Here is a 15773-nt window from a genome sequence, read left to right on the forward strand (position 1 = left end):
GTATGCATGGCACCCCTCATCGCCCCAAATCCCGGAATGCATGGCACCCCTCTTTGCCCCAATTCCGGTATGCATGGCACCCCTCATCGCCCCAATCCCGGTATGCATGGCACCTCTCATCGCCCCAATCCCGGTATGCATAGCACCCCTCATCGCCCCAATCCCGGAATGCATGGCACCCCTCTTTGCCCCAATCCTGGTAAGCATGGCACCCCTCATTGCTCCAATCCCGGTAAGCATGGCACCCCTCATCGCCCCAATCCCGGTATGCATGGCACCCCTCATCGCCCCAATCCTGGAATTCATGGTACCCCTCATAGCCCCAATCCTGGTATGCATTTCATACCCCATCGCCCCAATCCCGATATGCATGGCACCCCTCATCGCCCCAATCCCGGTATGCATGGCACCCCTCATCGCCCCAATCCCGGTATGCATGGCACCCCTCATCGCCCCAATCCCGATATGCATGGCACCCCTTATCGCCCCAATCCCGGTATGCATGGCACCCCTCATCGCCTAATCCCGGTATGCATGGCACCCCTCATCGCCCCAATCCCGGAATGCATGGCACCCCTCTTTGCCCCAATCCTGGTAAGCATGGCACCCCTCATTGCTCCAATCCCGGTAAGCATGGCACCCCTCATCGCCCCAATCCCGGTATGCATGGCACCCCTCATCGCCCCAATCCTGGAATTCATGGTACCCCTCATAGCCCCAATCCTGGTATGCATTTCATACCCCATCGCCCCAATCCCGATATGCATGGCACCCCTCATCGCCCCAATCCCGGTATGCATGGCACCCCTCATCGCCCCAATCCCGGTATGCATGGCACCCCTCATCGCCCCAATCCCGATATGCATGGCACCCCTTATCGCCCCAATCCCGGTATGCATGGCACCCCTCATCGCCTAATCCCGGTATGCATGGCACCCCTCATCGCCCCAATCCCGGAATGCATGGCACCCCTCTTTGCCCCAATTCCGGTATGCATGGCACCCCTCATCGCCCCAATCCCGGTATGCATGGCACCCCTCATCGCCCCAATCCCGGTATGCATAGCACCCCTCATCGCCCCAATCCCGGAATGCATGGCACCCCTCTTTGCCCCAATCCTGGTAAGCATGGCACCCCTCATTGCTCCAATCCCGGTAAGCATGGCACCCCTCATCGCCCCAATCCCGGTATTCATGGCACCCCTCATCGCCACAATCCCGGAATTCATGGTACCCCTCATAGCCCCAACCCTGGTATGCATTTCATACCTCATCGCCCCAATCATGGTAGGCATGGCACCCCTCAGCGCCACATTCCCGGTATGCATGGCACACCTCATCGCCCAAATCCCGGAATGCGTGGCACCCCTCATTGCCCCAATCCTGGTAATCATGGCACCCCTCATCGCCCCAATCCCGGTATACATGGCACCCCTCATCGCCCCAATCCCGGAATTCATGGTACCCCTCATTGCCCTAATCCTGGTATGCATGGCACCCCTCATTGCCCCAAATCCCGGAATGCATGGCACGCCTCATCGCCCCAATCCCGATATGCATGGCACACCTCATCGCCCCAATCCCGGTATGCATGGCACCCCTCATCGCCCCAAATCCCGGTATGCATGGCACCCCTCATCGCCCCAATCCCGATATGCATGGCACCCCTCATCGCCCCAATCCCGGTATGCATGGCTCCCCTCATCGCCCTAATCCCGGTATGCATGGCACCCCTCATCGCCCCAATCCTGGAATGCATGGCACCCCTCATAGCCCCAATCCTGGTATGCATTTCACCCCTCATCGCCCCAATCCCGGTATGCATGGCACCCCTCATCGCCCAAATCCCCGAATGTATGGCACCCCTCTTTGCCCCAATCCTGGTAAGCATGGCACACCTCATTGCTCCAATCCCGGTAAGCATGGCACCCCTCATCGCCCCAATCCCGGTATGCATGGCACCCCTCATCGCCCCAATCCTGGAATTCATGGTACCCCTCATAGCCCCAATCCTGGTATGCATTTCACACCTCATCGCCCCAATCCCAGTATGCATGGCACCCTTCATCGCCCCAATCCCGGAATTCATGGCACCCCTCATTGCCCCAATCCCAGTATGCATGGCACCCCTCATCGCCCCAATCCCGGTATGCATGGCACCCCTCATCGCCCCAATCCCGGTATGCATGGCACCCCTCATCGCCCAAATCCTGGTATGCATGGCACCTCTCGTTGCCAAAATCCCGGAATGCATGGCACCCCTCATTGCCCCAATCCTGGTATGCATGGCACCCCTCGTCACCCCCATCCCGGAATTCATGGCACCCCTCATCGCCCCAATCCCGGTATGCATGGCACCTGTCATCGCCCCAATCCCGATATGCATGGCACCCCTCATTGCCCCAATTCCGGTATGCATGGCACCCCTCATCGCCCCAATCCCGGTATGCTTGGCACCCTCATGGCCCCAATCCCAGTATGCATGGCACCCCTCATCGCCCCAATCCCGGAATTCATGGCACCCCTCATTGCCCCATTCCCGGTATGCATGACACCCCTCACCTCCCCAATCCCGGTATGCATGGCATCCCTCATCGCCCCCATCCCGGAATTCATGGCATCCCTCATCGCCCCAATACCGGTATACATGGCACCCCACATCGCCCCAATCCCGTTATGCATGCCTCCCCTCATCGCCCAAATCCCGGTATGCATGGCACCTCTCATCGCCCCAATCCGAGAATGCATGGCACCCGTCAGTGCCCCAATCCTGGTATGCATGGCACCCCTTATTGCCACAATCCCAGAATGCATGGCACCCCTCATCACCCCAATCCTGGTATGCATGGCACCCCTCATCGCCCCAATACCAGTATGAATGGCACCCCTCTTCGCCCCAATCCCAGTATGCATGGCACCCCTCATCGCCCCAATCCCGGAATTCATGGCACCCTTCATCGGCCCAATCCCGGAATTCATGGCACCCCTCATTGCCCCAATCCCAGTATGCATGGCACCCCTCATCGCCCCAATCCCGGTATGCATGGCACCCCTCATCGCCCCAATCCCGTTATGTATGGCACCCCTCATCGCCCCAATCCTGGTATGCATGGCACACCTCATCGCCCCAATCCCGGTATGCATGGCACCCCTCATCGCCCAAATCCTGGTATGCATGGCACCTCTCGTTGCCAAAATCCCGGAATGCATGGCACCCCTCATTGCCCCAATCCTGGTATGCATGGCACCCCTCGTCACCCCCATCCCGGAATTCATGGCACCCCTCATCGCCCCAATCCCGGTATGCATGGCACCTGTCATCGCCCCAATCCCGATATGCATGGCACCCCTCATTGCCCCAATTCCGGTATGCATGGCACCCCTCATCGCCCCAATCCTGGTATGCTTGGCACCCTCATGGCCCCAATCCCAGTATGCATGGCACCCCTCATCGCCCCAATCCCGGAATTCATGGCACCCCTCATTGCCCCATTCCCGGTATGCATGACACCCCTCATCTCCCCAATCCCGGTATGCATGGCATCCCTCATCGCCCCCATCCCGGAATTCATGGCATCCCTCATCGCCCCAATACCGGTATACATGGCACCCCTCATCGCCCCAATCCCGTTATGCATGGCTCCCCTCATCGCCCAAATCCCGGTATGCATGGAACCTCTCATCGCCCCAATCCGAGAATGCATGGCACCCGTCAGTGCCCCAATCCTGGTATGCATGGCACCCCTTATTGCCACAATCCCAGAATGCATGGCACCCCTCATCACCCCAATCCTGGTATGCATGGCACCCCTCATCGCCCCAATACCAGTATGAATGGCACCCCTCTTCGCCCCAATCCCAGTATGCATGGCACCCCTCATCGCCCCAATCCCGGAATTCATGGTACCCCTCATTGCCCTAATCCTGTTATGCATGGCACCCCTCATCGCCCCAAATCCCGGAATGCATGGCACCCCTCATCGCCCCAATCCCATTATGCATGGCACCCCTCATCGCCCCAATCCCGGTATGCATGGCACCCCTCATCGCCCCAATCCCGGTATGCTTGGCACCCCTCATGGCCCCAATCCAGGTATGCATGGCACCCCTCATCGCCCCAATCCCGGTATGCATGGCACCCCTCATCGCCCCAATCCCGGTATGCTTGGCACCCCTCATGGCCCCAATCCAGGTATGCATAGCACCCCTTATCGCCCCAATCCGCAAATTCATGGTACCCCTCATTGCCCCAATCCTGGTATGCATGGCACCCCTCATCGCCCCAATCCCACTCCAGCCAGGGACATGGTCAGTTTTGCCCGCAGCTGGGAGCACCGTCGAGCAGTCCCCCGGAAATGGGGTGAGTGTGTGTGTGTGCATGCAGCTAACTGAGCCCTGGTCCACACTCCATCCTTACCTGGGAGTGGAATATCACACCTCTGGTTGAGGTGCAATACGCCTGTAGCAACCAAGCCCTCGGGGCGCTACATAAGCATTTTTATTCGTATATGGTCTCCCATGCTGGTATGTGCTGCCCCCCTTCTTGTATTTGTGCTGTCCCCATCCTGTCCCCACCATCCTATTCTGGTATGCATAGCACCACTCACCCCCAATCCTGGTATGCGTGGAACCCCTCACCCCCAATCCTAGTATGCGTGGCACCCCTCATCCCCAATCCTGGTATGTGTGGCACCCCTCATCCCCAATCCTGGTATGTGTCGCACCCCTCATCCCCAATCCTGGTATGCATGGCACCCCTCACCCCCCAATCCTGGTATGTGTGGTCCCCTCACCCTCCATTCCTTGTATGCGTGGTCCCCTCACCCCCCATCCTTGTATGCGTGGTCCCTTCACCCCCCAATCCTTGTATTCGTGGTCCCGTCACCCTGCAATCCTTGTATGCGAGGTCCCCTCACCCCGCAATCCTTGCATGCGTGGTCCGCTCAGCCCCAATCCTTGTATGCGTGGTACCCCACAATCCTGGTATGCATGGCACCCCACTATCCTGGTATGCGTGGTCCCCTCACCACACAATCCTGGTATGCATGGTACCCCATCCCTCATCCCTATCCTGGTATGTATGCTATACCTCATCCTGGGCCCCTAATCCACATCCTGGTATGCATGACACCTCTCATCCCCATCCTGGTATGCATGGCCCCTCATCCAAATCCTGGTATGCATTGCACTCCGAATCCGAATCCCGGTATGCATGGCCCCTCATCCCAAATCCCGGTATGCATGGCACCCCTCATCCCCAATCCCAGTATGCATGGCACCCCTCATCGCCCCAATCCCGGAATACATTGCACCCCTCATTGTCTCAATCACGGTAGGCATGGCACCCCTCATCACCCCAATCCCGTTATGCATGGCACCATTCATCGCCCCAATCCCGGTATGTATGGCACCCCTAATTGCCCCAATCCCGGTATGCATGGCACCCCTCATCGCCCCAATCCCGGAATTCATGGCACCCCTCATTGCCCCAATCCCGGTAAGCATGGCAGCCCTCATCGCCCCAATCCTGGTATGCATGGCACCCCTCATCGCCCCAATCCGGGAATTCATGGTACCCCACATTGCCCCAATCCAGGTATGCATGGCACCCCTCATCGCCCCAATCCCGGTAAGCATGGCACCCTTCATCGCCCCAATCCCGGTATACATGGCACCCCTCATCGCCCCAATCCCGGAATTCATGGTACCCCTCATTGCCCCAATCCTGGTATGCATGGCACCCCTCATCGCACCAAATCCCGGTATGCATGGCACCCCTCATCGCCCCAATCCTGATATGCATGGCACCCCTCATCGCCCCAATCCCTGTATGCATTGCACCCCTCATCGCCCCAAATCCCGGTATGCATGGCACGCCTCAACGCCCCCATCCTGTTATATATGGCACCCCTCATCGCCCCAATCCCGGTATGCATGGCACACCTCATTGCCCCAATCCCGGTATGCATGGCACCCCTCATCGCCCCAATCCCGGTATGTTTTTCACCCCTCATCTCCCCAATCCCGGAATGCATGGCACCCCTCATTGCCCCATTCCTGGTATGCATGGCACCCCTCATCGCCCCAATCCCGGAATTCATGGCACCCCTCATTGCCCCAATCCCGGTATGCATGACACCCCTCATCTCCCCAATCCCGGTATGCATGGCATCCCTCATCACCCCCATCCCGTAATTAATGGCACCCCTCATCGCCCCAATCCCGGTATGCATGGCACCCGTCATCGCCCCAATCCCGGTATGCATGGCACCCCTCATCGCCCCAATCCCATTATGCATGGCAAACCTCATCGCCCCAATCCCGGTATGCTTGGCACCCCTCATCGCCCCAATCCCTGTATGCATGGCACCCCTCATCGAACCAATCCCGGAATTCAAGGCACCCCTCATTGCCCCATTCCCGGTATGCATGACACCCCTCATCTCCCCAATCCCGGTATGCATGGCATCACACATCACCCCCATCCCTGAATTCATGGCATCCCTCATCGCCCCAATCCCGGTATGCTTGGCACCCCTCATCACCCCCATCCTGGAATTCATGGCACCCCTCATTGCCCCAATCCCGGTATGCATGGCACCCGTCATCGCCCCAATCCCGGTATGCATGGCACCCCTCATTGCCCCAATCCCGATATGCATAGCACCCCTCATCGCCCCAATCCCGGTATGCATGGCACCCATCATCGCCCCAATCCCGGAATTCATGGCACCCCTCATTGCCCCTATCCCGGTAAGCATGGCACCCCTCATCGCCCCAATCCCGGTATGCATGGCACCCCTCATCACCCCAATCCCGGTATGCATGGCACCCCTCATCGCACCAATCCCGGTATGCATGGCACCCCTCATTGCCCCAATCCCGGTATGCATGGAACGCCTCATCACCCCAATCCCGGTATGCATGGCACCCCTCATCGCCACAATCCCGGTATGTATGGCACACCTCATTGCCCCAATCCCAGTATGCATGGCACACCTCATCGCCCCAATCCCGGTATGCATGGCACCCCTCATCGCCCCATTCCCGGTATGCATGGCACCCCTCATCGCCAAAATCCCGGAATGCATGGCACCCCTCATTGCCCCAATCCCGGTAAGCATGGCGCCCCTCATCACCCCAATCCCGGTATACATGGCACCCCTCATCGCCCCAATACCGGAATTCATGGTACCCCTCATTGCCCCAATGCTGGTATGCATGGCACCCCTCATCGCCCCAAATCCCGGTATGCATGGCAACCCTCATCGCCCCAATCCCGATATGCATGGCACCCCTCATCGCCCCAATCCCGGTATGCATGGCACCCCTCATCGCCCCAAATCCCGGTATGCATGGCACCCTTCATCGCCCCAATCCCGATATGCATGGCACCCCTCATCGCCCCAATCCCGGTTTGCATGGCACCCCTCATCGCCCCAATCCCAGTATGCATGGCACCCCTCATCGCCCCAATCCCGGAATGCATGGCACTCCTCTTTGCCCCAATCCCGGTATGCATGGCACCCCTCAACGCCCCAATCCTGGAATTCATGGCACCCCTCATTGCTCTAATCCCGTAAAACATGGCACCCCTCATCACCCCAATCCCGGTATGCAAGGCACCCCTCATCGCCCCAATCTCGGAATTCATGGTATCCCTCATAGCCCCATTCCTGGTATGCATTTCACACCTCATCGCCCCAATCCCGGTATGCATGGCACCCCTCATCGCCCCAATCCCGGTATGCATGGCACCCCTCATCGCCCCAATCCCGGTATGAATGGCACCCCTCATTGCCCCAATCCCAGTATGCATGGCACCCCTCATCGCCCCAATCCCGGTATGCATGGCACCCCTCATCGCCCAAATCCTGTTATGCATGGCACCCCTCATCGCCCCAATCCCGGTATGCATGGCACCTCTCATTGCCCCAATCCCGGTATGCATGGCACCCGTCAGTACCCCAATCCTGGTATGCATGGCACCCCTTATTGCCACAATCCCAGAATGCATGGCACCCCTCATCACCCCAATCCTGGTATGCATGGCACCCCTCATCGCCCCAATCCCAGTATGCATGGCACCCCTCATCGCCCCAATCCCAGTATGCATGGCACCCCTTATCGCCCCAATCCCGGAATGCATGGCACCCCTCATCGCCCCAATCCTGGTATGCATGGCACCCCTCATTGCCCCAATCCCGGTATGCATGGCACCCCTCATCACCCCAATCCCGGTATGCATGGCACCCCTCATCGCCCCAATACCGGTATGTATGGCACCCTTCATTGCCCCAATCCCAGTATGCATGGCACACCTCATCGCCCCAATCCCGGTATGCATGGCACCCCTCATCGCCCCATTCCCGGCATGCATGGCAACCCTCATCGCCCAAATCCCGGAATGCATGGCACCCCTCATTGCCCCAATCCCGGTAAGCATGGCACCCCTCATCGCCCCAATCCAGGTATACATGGCACCCCTCATCGCCCCAATCCCGGAATTCATGGTACCCCTCATTGCCCCAATCCTGGTATGCATGGCACCCCTCATTTCCCCAAATCCCGGTATGCATGGCACCCCTCATCGCTCCAATCCCGATATGCATGGCACCCCTCATCGCCCCAATCCCGGTATGCATGGCACCCCTCATCGCCCCAATCCCGGAATGCATTGCACCCCTCTTTGCCCCAATCCCGGTATGCATGGCACCCCTCAACGCCCCAATCCCGGAATTCATGGCACCCCTCATTGCTCCAATCCCGGTAAGCATGGCACACCTCATCGCCCCAATCCCGGTATGCATGGCACCCCTCATCGCCCCAATCCCGGAATTCATGGTACCCCTCATAGCCCCAATCCTGGTAAGCATTTCACACCTCATCGCCCCAATACCGGTATGCATGGCATCCCTCATCGCCCCAATCCCGGTATGAATGGCACCCCTCATTGCCCCTATCCCAGTATGCATGGCTCAAATCATCGCCCCAATCCCGGTATGCATGGCACCCCTCATCGCCCCCATCCCATTATGTATGGCACCCCTCATAGCCCCAATCCTGGTATGCATGGCACACCTCATTGCCCCAATCCCGGTATGCATGGCACCCCTCATCGCCCAAATCCCGGTATGCATGGCACCCCTCATCGCCCCCATCCCGTTAAGTATGGCACCCCTCATCGCCCCTATCCCGGTATGCATGGCACACCTCATCGCCCCAATCCCGGTATGCATGGCACCCCTCATCGCCCCAATTCCGGTATGCATGGCACACCTCATTTCCCCAATCCCGTTATTCATGGCTCCCCTCATCGCTACAATCCCGGAATGCATGGCACCCCTCATCGCCCCAATCCCGCTATGCATGGCACCCCTCATCGCCCCAATCCCGGTATGCATGGCACCTCTCATCGCCCCAATCCCGGTATGCATGGCACCCGTCAGTGCCCCAATCCTGGTATGCATGGCACCCATTATTGCCACAATCCCAGAATGCATGGCACCCCTCATCGCCCCAATCCTGGTATGCATGGCACCCCTCATCACCCCAATCCCAGTATGCATGGCACCCCTCATCGCCCCAATCCCAGTATGCATGGCACCCCTTATCGCCCCAATCCCGGAATGCATGGCACCCCTCATCGCCCCAATCCTGGTATGCATGGCACCCCTCATCGTCCCAATCCCGATATGTTTTTCACCCCTCATCTCCCCAATCCCGGAATGCATGGCACCCCTCATTGCCCCATTCCTGATATGCATGGCACTCCTCATCGCCCCAATCCCGGAATTCATGGCACCCCTCATTGCCCCAATCCCGGTATGCATGACACCCCTCATCACCCCAATCCCGGTATTCATGGCATCCCTCATCACCCCCATCCCGGAATAAATGGCACCCCTCATCGGCCCAATCCCGGTATGCATGGCACCCCTCATCGCTCCAATCCTGGTATGCATGGCACCCCTCATCGCCCCAATCCCGGTATGCATGGCACCCCTCATCGCTCCAATCCCGGTATGCTTGGCACCCCTCATCGCCCCAATCCCGGTATGCATAGCACCCCTCATCGCCCCAATCCCGGAATTCATGGCACCCCTCATTGCCCCATTCCCGGTATGCATGACACCCCTCATCTCCCCAATCCCGGTATGCATGGCATCCCTCATCGCCCCCATCCCGGAATTCATGGCATCCCTCATCGCCCCAATCCCGGTATGCATGGCACCCCTCATCACCCCCATCCTGGAATTCATGGCACCCCTCATAGCCCCAATCCTGGTATGCATTTCAAACCTCATCGCCCCAATCCCGGTATGCATGGCACCCCTCATCGCCCCCATCCCGGTTTGCATGGCACCCCTCATCGCCCCAATCCCGGTATGCATGGCACCCGTCATCGCCCCAATCCCGGTATGCATGGCACCCCTCATTGCCCCAATCCCGATATGCATAGCACCCCTCATCACCCCAATCCCGGTATGCTTGGCAACCCTCATCGCCCCAATCCCGGTATGCATGGCACCCTTCATCGCCCCAATCCCGGAATTCATGGCACCCCTCATTGCCCCTATCCCGGTAAGCATGGCACCCCTCATCGCCCCAATCCCGGTATGCATGGCACCCCTTATCGCCCCAATCTGGGAATTCATGGTACCCTTCATTGCCCCAATCCAGGTATGCATGGCACCCCTCATCGCCCCAATCCCGGTTTGCATGGCACCCCTCATCGCCCCAATCCCGGTATGCATGGCACCCCTCATCGCCCCAACCCGGTATGCATGGCACCCCTCATTGCCCCAATCCCGGTATGCATGGAACGCCTCATCGCCCCAATTCCTGTATGCATGGCACCCCTCATCGCCCCAATCCCGGTATGTATGGCACCCCTCATTGCCCCAATCCTAGTATGCGTGGCACACCTCATCACCCCAATCCCGGTATGCATGGCACCCCTCATCGCCCCATTCCCGGTATGCATGGCACCCCTCATCGACAAAATCCCGGAATGCATGGCACCCCTCATTGCCCCAATCCCGGTAAGCATGGCACCCCTCATCACCCAAATCCCGGTATACATGGCACCCCTCATCGCCCCAATCCCGGAATTCATGGTACCCCTCATTGCCCCAATGCTGGTATGCATGGCACCCCTCATCGCCCCAAATCCCGGTATGCATGGCACCCCTCATCGCCCCAATCCCGATATGCATGGCACCCCTCATCGCCCCAATCCCGGTATGCATGGCACCCCTCATCGCCCCAATCCCGATATGCATGGCACCTCTCATCGCCCCAATCACGGTTTGCATGGCACCCCTCATCGCCCCAATCCCGGTATGTATGGCACCCCTCATCGCCCCAATCCTGGAATGCATGGCACCCCTCTTTGCCCCAATCCCGGTATGCATGGCACCCCTCAACGCCCCAATCCTGGAATTCAAGGCACCCCTCATTGCTCCAATCCCGGTAAGCATGGCATCCCTCATCGCCTAAAATCCCGGTATGCAAGGCACCCCTCATCGCCCCAATCTCGGAATTCATGGTATCCCTCATAGCCCCAATCCTGGTATGCATTTCAAACCTCATCGCCCCAATCCCGGTATGCATGGCACCCCTCATCGCCCCAATCCCGGTATGCATGGCACCCCTCATCGCCCCATTCCCGGTATGAATGGCACCCCTCATTGCCCCAATCCCAGTATGCATTGCACCCCTCATTGCCCCAATCCAGGTATGCATGGCACCCCTCATCGCCCAAATCCCGGTATGCATGGCACCCCTCATCGCCAAAATCCCGGAAGCATTGCACCCCTCATTGCCCAAATCCTGGTATGCATGGCACCCCTCATCGCCCCAATCCCGGAATTCATGGCACCTCTCATTGCCCCAATCCCAGTATGCATGGAACCCCTCAACGTCCCAATCCCGGTATGCATGGCACCCCTCATCGCCCCATTCCCGGAATCCATGGTACCCTTCATTGCCCCAATCCCTGTATTCATGGCACCCCTCATCACTCCAATCCCGGTATGCATGGCACCCCTCATCGCCCCAATCCCGTTATGCATGGCACCCCTCATCGCCCCAATCCCGGAATGCATGGCACCCCTCATCGCCCCTATCACGGTATGCATGGCACCCCTCATCGCCCCAATCCCAAATTGCATGGCAACCCTCATCCCCCCAATCCCAGTATGCATGGCAACACTCATCGCCCCAATCCGGGTATGCATGGCACCCCTCATCGCCCCAATCCCGGTATGCATGGCACCCCTCATCGCCCCAATCCCGGTATGCATGGCACCCCTCATCGCCCCAATTCCGGTATGCATGGCACCCCTCATCGCCCCAATCCCGTTATTCATGACACGCCTCATCGCCCCAATCCCGGAATGCAATGCACCCCTCATCGCCCCAATCCCGTTATGCATGGCACCCCTCATCGCCCCAATCCCGTTATGCATGGCACCTCTCATCGCCCCAATCCCGGTATGCTTGGCACCCGTCAGTGTCCCAATCCTGGTATGCATGGCACCCCTCTTTGCCCCAATCCCGGTATGCATGGCACCCCTCATCGCCCCAATCCCGGTATGCATGGCACCCCTCATCGCCCCAATCCTGGTATGCATGGCACCCCTCATCGCCCCAATCCCGGAATGCATGGCACCCCTCTTTGCCCCAATCCTGGTAAGCATGGCACCCCTCATTGCTCCAATCCCGGTAAGCATGGCACCCCTCATCGCCCCAATCCCAGTATGCTTGGCACAACTCATCGCCCCAATCCCGGTATGCATGGCACCCCTCAGCGCCCCATTCGCGGTATGCATGGCACACCTCATCGCCCAAATCCTGGTAAGCATGGCACCCCTCATCGCCCAAATCCCGGTATACATGGCACCCCTCATTGCCCCAATCCCGGAATTCATGGTACCCCTCATTGCCCTAATCCTGGTATGCATGGCACCCCTCATCGCCCCAAATCCCGGAATGCATGGCACCCCTCATCGCTCCAATCCCGATATGCATGGCACCCCTCATCGCCCCAATCCCGGTATGCATGGCACCCCTCATCGCCCCAAATCCCGGTATGCATGTCACCCCTCATCACCCCAATCCCGATATGCATGGCACCCCTCATCGCCCCAATCCCGGTATGCATGGCACCCCTCATCGCCTAATCCCGGTATGCATGGCACCCCTCATCGCCCCAATCCCGGAATGCATGGCACCCCTCTTTGCCCCAATTCCGGTATGCATGGCACCCCTCATCGCCCCAATCCCGGTATGCATGGCACCCCTCATCGCCCCAATCCCGGTATGCATAGCACCCCTCATCGCCCCAATCCCGGAATGCATGGCACCCCTCTTTGTCCCAATCCTGGTAAGCATGGCACCCCTCATTGCTCCAATCCCGGTAAGCATGGCACCCCTCATCGCCCCAATCCCGGTATGCATGGCACCCCTCATCGCCTCAATCCCGGAATTCATGGTACCCCTCATAGCCCCAATCCTGGTATGCATTTCATACCTCATCGCCCCAATCATGGTATGCATGGCACCCCTCAGCGCCCCATTCCCGGTATGCATGGCACACCTCATCGCCCAAATCCCGGAATGCATGGCACCCCTCATTGCCCCAATCCTGGTAATCATGGCACCCCTCATCGCCCCAATCCCGGTATACATGGCACCCCTCATCGCCCCAATCCCGGAATTCATGGTACCCCTCATTGCCCTAATCCTGGTATGCATGGCACCCCTCATTGCCCAAAATCCCGGAATGAATGGCACGCCTCAACGCCCCAATCCCGATATGCATGGCACACCTCATCGCCCCAATCCCGGTATGCATGGCACCCCTCATCGCCCCAAATCCCGGTATGCATGGCACCCCTCATCGCCCCAATCCCGGTATGCATGGCACCCCTCATCGCCCTAATCCCGGTATGCATGGCACCCCTCATCGCCCCAATCCCGGAATGCATGGAACCCCTCTTTGCCCCAATCCCGGTATGCATGGCACCCCTCATCGCCCCAATTCCGGAATGTATGGCACCCCTCTTTGCCCCAATCCCGGAATGCATGTCACCCCTCATCGCCCCAATCCCTTTATGCATGGCACCCCTCATCGCCCCAATCCTGGTATGCATGGCACCCCTCATCGCCCCAATCCCGGAATGCATGGCACCCCTCTTTGCCCCAATCCTGGTAAGCATGGCACCCCTCATCGCTCCAATCCCGGTATGCATGGCTCCCCTCATCACCCCAATCCCGGTATGCATGGCACCCCTCATCGCCCCAATCCCGGTATGCATGGCACCCCTCATCGCCCCAATCCCGGTATGCATGGCACCCCTCATCGCCCCAATCCCGGTATGCATGGCACCCTTCATTGCCCCAATTCCGGTATGCATGGCACCCCTCATCACCCCAATCCCAGTATGCATGGCACACCTCATCGCTCCAATCCTGGTATGCATGGCACCCCTCATCGCCCCAATCCCGGTATGCATGGCACCCCTCATTGCCCAAATCCCGTATGTATGGCACCCCTCATCGCCCCAATCCCAGTATGCATGGCACACCTCATCGCCCCAATCCCGGTATGCATGGCACCCCTCATCGCCCCATTCCTGGTATGCATGGCACCCCTCATCGCCCAAAATCCTGGAATGCATGGCACCCCTCATTGCCCCAATCCCGGTAAGCATGGCACCCCTCATCGCCCCAATCACGGCATACATGGCACCCCTCATCGCCCCAATCCCAGAATTCATGGTACCCCTCATTGCCCCAATCCCGGTATGCATGGCACCCCTCATCGCCCCAATCCCAGTATGCATGGCACCCCTCATTGCCCCAATCCCGGTATGCATGGCACCCCTCAGCGCCCCATTCCCGGTATGCATGGCACAACTCATCGCCCAAATCCCGGAATGTATGGCACCCCTCATTGCCCCAATCCTGGTAAGCATGGCACCCCTCATCGCCCCAATCCCGGTATACATGGCACCCCTCATCGCCCCAATCCCGGAATTCATGGTACCCCTCATTGCCCTAATCCTGGTATGCATGGCACCCCTCATCGCCCCAAATCCCAGAATGCATGGCACCCCTCATCGCCCCAATCCCGATATGCATGGCACCCCTCATCATCCCAATCCCGGTATGCATGGCACCCCTCATCACCCCAAATCCCGGTATGCATGGCACCCCTCATCGCCCCAATCCCGGTATGCATGGCACCCCTCATCGCCCCAATCCCGGTATGCATGGCACCCCTCATCGCCCCAATCCCGGAATGCATGGCACCCCTCTGTTCCCCAATCCCGGTATGCATGGCACTCCTCATCGCCCCAATCCCGGTATGCATGGCACAACTCATCGCCCCAATCCCGGTATGCATGGCACCCCTCAGCGCCCCATTCGCGGTATGCATGGCACACCTCATCGCCCAAATCCTGGTAAGCATGGCACCCCTCATCGCCCCAATCCCGGTATACATGGCACCCCTCATCGCCCCAATCCCGGAATTAATGGTACCCCTCATTGCCCTAATCCTGGTATGCATGGCACCTCTCATCGCCCCAAATCCCGGAATGCATGGCACCCCTCTTTGCCCCAATTCCGGTATGCATGGCACCCCTCATCGCCCCAATCCCGGTATGCATGGCACCTCTCATCGCCCCAATCCCGGTATGCATAGCAACCCTCATCGCCCCAATCCCGGAATGCATGGCACCCCTCTTTGCCCCAATCCTGGTA

Source organism: Phyllobates terribilis, unplaced genomic scaffold (assembly GCF_046119375.1).
Source record: "Phyllobates terribilis strain yellow unplaced genomic scaffold, ASM4611937v1 Scaffold_13__5_contigs__length_258822181, whole genome shotgun sequence".
Classification (NCBI taxonomy): domain Eukaryota; kingdom Metazoa; phylum Chordata; class Amphibia; order Anura; family Dendrobatidae; genus Phyllobates; species Phyllobates terribilis.